The sequence below is a fragment of the Euprymna scolopes genome, chromosome 32, assembly GCF_053919585.1.
Source record: "Euprymna scolopes isolate OS-2025 chromosome 32, ASM5391958v1, whole genome shotgun sequence".
NCBI classification, from domain to species: Eukaryota; Metazoa; Mollusca; class Cephalopoda; order Sepiida; family Sepiolidae; genus Euprymna; species Euprymna scolopes.
This window is the reverse complement of record NC_136513.1, coordinates 73,751,735-73,763,392: the sequence shown is the minus strand read 5'-3', so window position 1 is coordinate 73,763,392 and position 11,658 is coordinate 73,751,735. Positions and strand designations below refer to the sequence as shown.

General features: G+C 36.3%; 1 protein-coding gene across 1 annotated transcript in view; it reads right to left on the bottom strand.

Moving 5' to 3' along the window:
* The window catches only part of LOC145256437 (synaptotagmin-7-like), a 379,359-nt gene that overhangs the window by 350,614 nt on the left and 17,087 nt on the right, over nt 1-11,658 (bottom strand). The gene's annotated exons all lie outside the window — the stretch shown is intronic.

Sequence of the window (11,658 nt, the reverse complement as noted above, 5' to 3'; positions counted from 1 at the left end):
AATGCCCGCTTTCTTTGAGTTCCCAGTATTTATTCGCTAGTATTGTTTTTATACGGTGTTTTTTTTATTTTTGAATATACTTTTGTGGTCATAGCATAAATCTATACTTTCGTATATTAATTTTATGTGAGAAAATTAAGTAGTTATATATATATATATATATATATATATATATATATATATATATATATATATATATTGTTTTATGGAGCCGGTCTTTTGCTATCGATGTTCCTTTTAATATTAAAAACCGTCCGTTTTGTGTCATGTCTTCCAGATTTCTTTGAAGTTTTGATTTAATTAGAAGATACATATTTTTCGTTTGATTGCCGACATGATGGAGATAATATTTCAAACGTGGAATAAGAAATAGTTTTCTTTACAGCGGAAGCGGAGACAGAATTTATAGGCGCCATTTTCCTCAAAACCATAGATCAAATAAAATCAGTTTAAATAGAATTATGTGAAATTAAAACTGGTGGAAATGTCTGCACAAAATTATTATTATTATTATTATTATTATTATTATTATTATTATTATTAATAATAATAATAATAATAATAATAATAATAATAATAATAATAATAATAATGATAATAATGTTTCGATTATTATGATTTCCTTGGTATTTGGTGTAACTGGTGCATATGTGATTGATGTACGTCTCTATCTTGTAATAAATCTGAAATATTAAAATATTGATACTTCCACTAAACATATTTTATGACCTTGATGAAATGCACTGATGAGGTGACGAATTAAAGTGCACAAAAATAAGAACCTTTCTTAAAAACTATTGTGATGTTGGATCATTGTTAACCAGAATTTAAGGAAAACTACCAATATATAATGTTGTAAACTTTTTATATTCCTGCATTCACTCTCTCTCTCTCTCTCTCTCTCTCTCTCTCTCTCTCTCTCTATATATATATATATATATATATATATATATATATATATATATATATATATAAAAGTGAACGTGTCTGTGCGTCTGTCTGTCTGTGTAAATTTCCCTACGCAATAACTCTGTCAATTTTTAGTCTACAGACTCGAAATTTGATATACAGGGTACTGAGATTTGGGAAAATCGATGTGATTGGTTTTCGGGCAGATATTTGGCTGTTAAGGGATCAAAGTTCAACTATTTGACCTTTGAGAACTCTACCAAACTCGCTCCGACACTTGAAATGTTCGATATAGGTTCCTTGGACATGGATCTAACTTAATAATTTGATTTTAGCCTAAAACAATAAATGTTAAGGGGTCATAATAGGGGTCAAAGTTTAAAAACATTGACCTTTTTTTTTTTGCTCAACATACACCTCCAAACACCCGGGCAACGCCGGGCCGAAATGCTAGTATATATATATATATATATATATATATATATATATATATATGTATATATATTTGTACGATATATAAGCATTTACAATGGCTTGTGTAAATGCAATCACGTTTCAGTAAGACATATGCTTCGCCAGAGCACATAAAATCATTCTGAGATAACTATTCTCTTCAACAAATTGATAAAATCAGCAGCAATTCGGACGATACATTTATCAATCTCTATTGACAGTTTTTTTTACATGCAGCCGCAGCCGAGATTGAACTTATTACACGAGTTTATAGTCTAATTTAAATCTTGTCCGTAGCTGAATACATGCTAGGACTATCAAGGTTATTTTTTATCGTGACGCCATCACTAGATGGATTGCCTACCACGGCTTAAGAGAGGTCCATCTACCTTCAAGAGGAGGATAGACTGCGTCAATTTCCCAACCTGGTATTTTACTTCGGGATACATACAGCGATTCGCATTCCCAAATCGTCACCTATCTGGTACTGGTCAGCCTCAACGTTGCTTAACTTCGGCGATCTGGCGAGAACCGGTGTGTCAAAGTGATTGTGCCGTATGGTCCGTATAGATCATAGTGATACGACTACTCCAATATTTTTCCAATTCCGATACAATTATCGATTCTGTTCTAAATTCCCGATTCCGATAGAAGTACAGATTCCAATTTTTTATTAAATATCTGAATATTTAACTATTTTTTTTTTAATCAATGTTTGGATTACTTCAAAAACCTTATGCAAAATGCGCGACCGAAAGAGTACACTTATGGTGTGATTTATATATTTCAATAAATAAGCAAAATTTTATCATTATTACAAGCAATGGAATATTAAGCTTTAAACAAAATATATGAACAAAATAATCGTTCTTGAAATTGTGAAATTGACACAGATATTTTTTCGATTCCAATACCAATTCCGATACAGAAAAATTTATTTTTCTGATCTCGATTAATTGTCCAATACTTCTAACTTTCGGGCCAAGATCAAAGTGTAGTGTCTGTTCTGATGCTACACTTCAGTATTTTGTTCTCAGTTAATGGAGGAGAAATCCTTCACGACTGAGATAATTTTAAATTTTTGTTCCTTTCTCCACATTAAAAAACAACCTTGGTGCCTAACCCTGCCTTCGTGGAAAGGCAAAGTAAATCCATCCATCCAGCGCGGCCGCAGTCGAGATTGAACTCACGACACGAGTTTGTAGTATAATTCAAATCTTGTCGGTAACTGAATACTTGATGCTTCGCCAGGGCTATAAAAGGTATTGTTTTTATCGTGACGCCATCTAGCTGTACATACAGCGCCTCGCCTTCCCAAATTGTCACCTATCTGGTACTAGCCAGGCTCAAAGTTACTTAACTTCGTCAACGTGATTTGAGCCGTATTGAGTAAATAGGAACACTAATAGACAGTCAGTGAAAACACCTAAACAGTAACTTTTATGCTGTGATACACAGATGAGAGGAGGGGATAGACGCTGAACGGTTCAGATCTGCCAAACCTTCGAATTAAATGCTTAGCACCGCTCCTCATTTTATTTATTTGATTATATTTCTGACGACGCCGTTAACTAAAAGTTCAACTATTAAATCAAGAACCTTTCGATTATGCATACATATACACACATGTTTCCGATAACAGACACACACACACACAGAGAAACTCTAACTGAACATATTCACACACACACATTTACACAAATCTATCTAAAATCATACTTATACATATATACACACGATGCATAACAAATAAAGTTCTGAACTGATGCGTAACTCCTATCTAAACAATCATCAACGGAGGTGAGGTGATTACTTTAGCCATCATCAACGCTCTGATCCCCATCTGGCATCAATTGTGATGGATGACTCTCGTCTGGGTGAGGCCCCGTGTTTTGACAAGCTTCTGGGTTTGACCTTTACTCCTGATATGAAATGGAACACGTACATCGTCTGTTGCCAAGGTCGCTGGAAAGATGGTGGGATCCTTCTACCGCTCCAGAAGATATCTCACTACTGATGCAATTTTCTATCTATATAAAAGCCAAGTATGTCAAAGGATGGAATACTGTTGCCATATCTGGGCAGGAGCTGCTAAAAACAGCCTATCCTGCCTTGACAGAGTACAAAATAGACTTCGTGGCTTAGTGGGGGATGCCGTTTTCTCTTCCCTGCAACCTCTCTCCCACAGAAGAGACGTTGCGAGCCTATCCTTGTTTTATCGTTATTTCAATGTCAGGTGCTCGTCTGAACTCCAATCTCTGGTCCCCCCTCACCAATCTTTCACGAAAAACACCCGTCTAGCTGAATCCACTGTGAAAAATTTCTCCCACTCTATATCTGTGCCTAAATCAAAACACGGATTCCATGAACAAAGCTTCTTTCTTAGAACTGCACGCCTGTGGAACTCTGTTCCGTCTGCCTGCTTCCCACTAAACTACAACTTGGATGTGTTCAAGTCCAACGTTAACAAATTCCTAATGAACCGCCCCTTAAGTAAACACTTCATCAAATCTCCACACTAACGTAATGTACTTGCAATAAGCCTTATCCCTGAGTTGCTTTCGGGCCTTGATAAGTGGTGATTACTGTGTAAAAAAAAAATCTCGCATATAACTCCACCCGGTGGGACAATGCCTGTTTACCCAAGCTGATGAATGAGGAAAAAACAAAGCTCCCATCGTTAAGGAACTAAGACCAGAAGAAATTAAAAACAGAAACAGAGAAGGTTTACAAGCTCCTCCCACACATCCCAACAAACACAATCACAGACTTAACCTCATTTATGCAGGCGTCAAAATGGTAAGTATGAATCTCCAATCAGAAAAACAACCGGGGACAAGCGGACCGACAAAACCTAGATGGGAAATAAGACTAGAAACTCAAATACACAAACATAAAAAAGAAACCAAAATGATCAACAGGAGGAAAGCAATGTGGAGAAAACGGAATGCTGGAAATGTAACGGGCAGGAAGAGACTAAACAAGAAACATGAAGAACTGGACCAAAAAATAAAAGCAAAAGAAGCGAGATTAATACGATATAGATATAAATCTGAACAATGCAAACAAAACAGAACATTTGAAACTAATGAAAGCCAATTCTACCAAAATGTGAACGGAGACAAAACAAAAACAGAACTACCAAATCCGACAGAAACAAAACTCTACTGGAGTAAAATATGTGAAGAGCGACGACATCACAATAGAAATGCCGAATGGCTGAAGGACATGAAAGAAGAGTTACAAGAAACAGAGGGAGGAACAGTGAATGAAATCAGCAAGGAAACCCTAAAGAAAACCATAGGAAAAATGGCAAATTGGAGAGCACCAGGGCACGACGAGATACATGCATACTGGTTCAAAGAATTCACAACCTTACGCGAAAGACTAACCCAAAACCTGAGAAGATGTATACAGGAAGCAAGCGTACCAGACTGGATGACAAAAGGTAGAACTACACTGCTACAAAAGGACACGGAGAAAGGAACCGCTCCTAGCAACTATAGGCCAATCACGTGCTTACCAACTATGTGGAAGATACTGACAGAAAAAGTGAGGGAACAAACTTACCACTCCCTGAATAACCGTGGACTCATCCCCGAGGAGCAGAAAGAATGCCAAAAAGGAAAAAGAGGAACACATGACCTGCTATATATAGATCAAAAGGTCCTAAAGGAGGTAAAAAGGCGGAGAAAGAATTTAGCCATGGCATGGATCGACTACAAAAAAGCGTACGACAGGATCCCCCGAGCATGGATAATAGAATGCCTAAAAATGTATAAAATACCAAGCAGGATCGCCAACGTAATAGAAAATGCAGTAAAACACAAGAAAACAGCAAATGCAGACTCTGTGGACAAAGAGACGAAACGATAAACCATATAGTAAGTGAATGCAGCAACCTGACCCAAAAGGAATACAAAAACAGGCATGACCAAGTGGGGAGGGTGGTGCACTGGAAATAGTGCAAACGACTGCATTTTGAGCGTACAGACAAATGGTGCAAGCATAAACCCGCAACAGCACTCGAAAACGAGTTGTAGACTTTGATGTCCCAGCTGACCACAGGGTGAGTATGAAAGAAAAGGAGAAACGAAGCAAATATACAGAGCTAGCCAGAGAGTTAAAAGGGATTTGGATGATGTAGAAAATCAAAATAGTACCGATAATAGTAGGAGCACTAGGAACAATTCCGAAAAACTTAGAAAAAAGAATTGCAGAAATTGGAATCAGAGGAATAACTGCAAAAGTACAACGAAAATGAAAACAACTGAAATATTAAGGAAAACCCTTGAATGCGGAGAATAATACAAGACAATATAACGAATAAGCGTTACAGGGAATGAAGAACACCGAAACTGCATATCTACAAGTTCTATACCCCCGATCATGCATCCCCCCCATTGTTTCATCACCGCTCCCCCCAATAAAAAAGTGATACCAAAGGGCTGAGAAGGGTCAATAAGGACTGAAAGACTGAGGAGCGAGCGCCAATCAGACCTCAGCTGGACAAGCGCAAAGAGAACTGGGACCTTGGGAAGGCTGATGCCACTCAAATTCCAGTATAAACCAATGGCCATTACCAGCGAAAAATCAATACTAAGCGGCTGTTGCGATGACTCAAATTCATTTGAAAATGCTATCCAAGGATGTGGAGAGAGCTGGACGTCTGGGGAGACTTGTTGTCACTCAGCTTCCAGAGAACACCACAGGTTTCCAATCAGATCGTTTTTTGACTTGTGTGAAAGCTCCATGTGAGCCAATAATAATCTTGGCTCCTCTAATTTCAGAAACAAGAATATTATCGACACAGAACAGGTAAGTATCCCCCTTACCTAAATAATACAGATCCAACACCGCAGAACCAAATTAACAAACATACCCAAAACCCGATGGAAAAAGTGGACTACAAAAGAGAATTGACCGGTAATGGAATGCTATCTCAGAAGTCACCCCAAAGACCGAGTATATCGGAAATGGATGAAATAGTTTTGGGACATGTCTAGTGACATTGGCAGTGACAACGGAACAAAGAATTGCGGACCAAGCGAAACTTATTCTTACCAGAGATTAGCTTTCAAATCTAGAACTAATGGAAATACAACAAAAGAAATTGTGTAACAAACCAAGAAACAGCCTTCACCGAAACCATACACATAAAACTCCATATGTAGAAGGCCTGCAAAAACACTTTACATGGAGTCCGAGATCTATGAAACAACGGAACTAAACGAGAAACGGGAATGTAGCAGCTGAAGTAGAAACAAAAAAACACCCTCACATCTTTAAGGAACTAAGAGTGGAAGAAATTAAAAGCAGAAACAGAGGCAGTGAATAAACTCCTCCCATAAATTTTTACAGATACTATTACAGACTTGAACAATTTAATCTACGCAGTAACGATGGAATTTTAAGTAGAAAATAGATTGGAAGAGAAAATTGACTGACAAAACCTGGATGGATATTCAGGCTGCAAACTCAGATCAACAAACTTTAAACCATAAATTAAAGCGATAAACTTGATGAAAGCGAATAAAATGGGATGGAAAAGTAGAAACGGGACTAGCAGAGAGAGGCTAAATAAGAAACAGTAAGAACTGAAGCAAAAAAATATAGCAGCAAAAGAAGGGAGATGAAGATGATACAGATAAAAAACAAAAATAGAACAACCGGATCCAACAGAAACAAAATGCTACCGGAGTATGATATAGGAAGAGCGAGAAGATCAAAATAAAAAAGAATGATTGAAAAACATGACAGAAGAGTTACAGTAAATTGAAGAAGGGAGAGAGAATGAAATCGGCAGGAAAACCGCGAAGACAACTCTGCGAAAAATGGCAAACTGGGGAGCATTAAGTCACGACGGAATATACGCATACTGATTCTAAAAACGTGAAAAGGAAAGATGGAAGAAAAGAATGTGTTTGCATAGAAGATTGTAAATTAAACGAAAAAAAAGACTTAGAAAAATATGTAATGCTGAACAGCGAAAGAATCTTCTGTATATTTACAAATGTTTGTTAAATTGACGATATGTTTGTGATATTAGCACAATAGATCCCTACTGTGGGGAGGGGGAGCGAAAAGTAAAATGAATGCACATTTTCTGGAAATTTGTAGGTATTGCTATAAATTTTCTTACCCCTCCATGAAAAGATCTGTAAATATTTAAAGGAAACCTATTGTCACATTTTATTATAAGAAGATAGTAGAGCAGCTAACTTCTATTAAGTATATATGAATATGTCCTTTATTTTAAAAAAATCTATCATATCTGTTGTAATCGTCCGTTTATATACGTGTTAATAGTGCACCTGGTTTCATGAAAATGAGACAAACACTTTCCCCGTGACAGGACCACAGGTAAACTAAGTCTGGGCCTGGTGTTGCCACATACACCTTAATATGAATTATGATACATCACAAGCCAGGGGTGTCAGAAGAAAGATATGTCAAGATCGATAGGTGCGCTCTCGTTAGCCAATATGGAAGAACCGGTCGGCATCTTGAGAATGTTGGCTCCTCTTCTAATTCTAGGAACAAGACCACACACGGAAATCAGGTAAGTGAGGCACATCTCCAGCGCAGCTGAAGCACAAGAAAGTGGTAATGAACAGATTAACAACCGAGAAGACATAAAAAGAAATAGACTCCTAGGAAAACCGAATATTCATGGAATGTTACTTCAGGAGCAAGTAAAAAGATAGATGCTTCCGGAAAGGAATGAAAGAAATGTGGGACATGTCTACTGACTGTTCGGCAACTGAACACAGGATTGTAGATCAAGCAAGCAAGATAGATCCTTAAAAAAGACTGGCTCTCTGAACTCGAACTGCCAGAAATCCAACAAAAAAATAGGTACAATAGAACAATAAACACCACCTAGTGAAATCCCACAGGTAAAAGATTGTCAAAACGTTAACATCAAAGATGAGCAATTTCAAGAAAATGAAATCACAGAACTAACAAGTAAAAGTAGAAACTATTAAACGACTTATGCACGAGAATAAAACAAAACTACCATCTCTAAAGAACGAAGCGAGGAACAAAATAATAAAAATAATAAAAGACTAATAGACTTCTCTCATTCATCTCAACAGAAACAATCACAGGCATCAACAATTTGCAACAACGACAAAAGTAGTAAGCATGTAGTTAAAATCTGAAACAAAAACTGACCAAAGCAAAGGATCTACGAAATACGGATGGAAAATCAGACTGGAAACTTAGACCACCAAATAGAACAATAAACGCCCCAAAACCCACAGTTAGAAGACTGACAAAGCATTAACAACACATTGTTGAGCACATCGAAGAAAATTAAATCACAGAGCTAACAAGATACGAGAAAAGTAGAAAAAATTAAACGACTTATGCATGAGAATGGAACAAAACTAGCGTCTCTAAAGAACAAAGCGAAGAACAAATTAAAATGAGAAATGGAAAAGATGAATAGACTCCACCTATTTATCCCAATAGAAATAATCACAGACCTCAACAATTTAATATACACAGGGGCAAAAGTAGAAAGATTGAAGTTAAAACCTGAAACAAAAACTGACCGAAGCAAAAGATCTACCAAACCTAAATGTGAAATGAGACTGGAAACTTAGACTACCAAACTTAGAAAAGAAGCTAAAACCATGAATCTAATGTAGAAGAGAAAATGGTGAAAAGCGGAAATAAAACGCACGAAAAAAGACTCAATAAGAAACACGAAAGAATAATAAGAAACATAAAAAGGTAAAACAAAAGACAAAAGCAAAAACAAAAAAACCTGAGAAAATATGGATACAAGGCTGAACAATACAAAAAATTAAGACTTTTGAAACCAATGAAAAACAATTTTACCATAGCGTAAACGAAGGAATAATAAGAACAGAGCAACCAGACTCAACAGAAACTAAACACTTTTGGAAACAAATATGGGGGAAGCTACAAGACCACAACAAAATCCTAGGTGGTTGAAGGACATTAAAAATAAACTCTAGGAAATTGAAGAAGGAAAAGAAACAATTCATGAAGAAACACTCAATACAACCGTGGGAAAAATGCAAATTTGAAAGCACCAAATCTTGATGGGCTACATGCATATTGATGAAAAAAATACACGACACTCAATGGTGTAAAACCTGAAAAGATGTACATATAAAAACAGAAATAGCAGAATAGATGACAAAAGGAAGAACTACGTTAATAGAAAAAGACTCCAAGCAACTGCACCCCGATAACTTGCTTACAGACTATGTGGAATATTTTTAACTGCAAAACTGAGTGAACGGATCTACTACTTCCTTAATGCTCGCGGGCTACTGGCTGAGGAACAGAAGAGATGCTGTAAAGGAAAAAGATGGACACACTACTTATAAATAGATTAAAAAAATATTAAGAGCGGGAAACGAACATAGCCATGAACAGGAAAAAGAACATAACCATGGCATGGATTGATTACAAGAAACCTTATGGTAGAATCCCAATAAGCATGTGCAAGATATCTGACAAGCTTATTAATATTATTAAGAATGAAATGGAAACCTGGAGACTGGGAGTGATAGCTGGAAGACAGCACCTGATTGATATAGGCATACAACGAGCCATTTCCCAAGGAGACTCACTATCACTGCTACTTTTTATCATAGCCAATGATGCCACTAAACTAAATATTGAGGAAATGTAATACTGGATACACATTTACAGGCACAGAACAAAGAATAAACCACCTCATGTATATGGATAATCTGAAACTGTTTGCTAAAAGCAAAAACGAACTGGAAAAATTTATGAGCACAATCAGAATATTTAGCCAGGATACTGGAATGGAATTTAGAATGGAAAAATGGGCATTACAAGAGATGAAAAGGGGAAAACTAAAGATATCAGAAGGCATGAAACTCCACAACCAAGAGAAGATGAGAGCGTTTAGCGAAAATGGCACTTACACATATCTAGGGGTGCTGGAAGCAGACACTATTATATCTACAGAAATGAAAGCTAAGATTGGAAAACAGCACCGGAGAAGAACGATGAAAGTGTTAGAAACAGAGTAATGCAGTAGAAATTTAATTAAAGGAATAAACACCTGGGCAGTATCGGTAATAAATCTCTGGACGATTCGTAGGATGGACTAAAAAAGAACTTAGCCACCTTGATTAGAGGACGAGGAAATTAATGACAGTGCACAATGCATTACACCTAAAAGACGATACTGACCGACTCTATGTGAAAATTAGGGAAGGAGAAAGGAGACAAACGTAGAAAACTGTGTAGAAGACACAAAAAGACTTGGAAAAGTACATAAATCACCACAGCAAGAGATATAACTGAGAACAACAATACAGAAAACGATGGAACCAGAAAAAAAACAACAATAAAATAAAGGTTGGTAGAGAAAGAGCTACACGGACGATTTATCAGATACAAAAACAGAGAACCATGAAAGCGTCTGGATGTGACTAAGAGAACGACAAAATCCCTACTTACAGCTGCACAGAATAACGCAATTATAACCAACCACATTGAATCTAAAATAGATAAAACACAAGAGAACAGCAAATGTAGACTCTGCGGACAGATTGACGAAACAGTAAACCATATAAGTGAATGCAGCAAACTAACCCAAAAAGGAATACAAGGAGAGACACGACTACATGGTGAAGGCAGTACACTGGGAACTCGACGATTACACCTCTGGCAGTTCGAGCGAAGAAACTATTAGAGTAGAAAATGAACGATTTTTGCTTAACGTTTTTTTTTCCTAACTTCCAAAAACTTCATCAAAATTGGTTAATGTAAGATTCATAAGTTTTTGTTTAACTTACATCATTATCCTGTGGTGCAACTCTTTTTTGTATTTTACAACAATGTTTCCTTTGATTATATATATATATATACATATACTAGCAGAAGTACCCATCGTTGACTGGGTTCAAAAACAGCCTACAGAAAATGGACTGTGATTTATGAAAGTATGATAGGTTATAGAAAAGGAGGGGGTTGTAAAGAGATAGGTTTTCATACTCAAAAGTTTTATCCCAAGCAAAATATGATGAAAGTAAAGATAATTTTCACGAAAATATATTTTTTATATCAACTTTGTTTCCATTCGTAGCCAAGAGTCACCAACAAAATGATGTTTCCTTACAAAGACAAAATGTTATATAAATAATAATATAAATACACAAGAAATAAATGTTACCATAGTCAATAAAAGTTACTTTTATGGTAGAAAAGTTCATTGGTTTGTATTTTTAAGTAGTTTGTAAAAAAAAAAAAAAAAAAAAAAAAAAAAATGGCAGC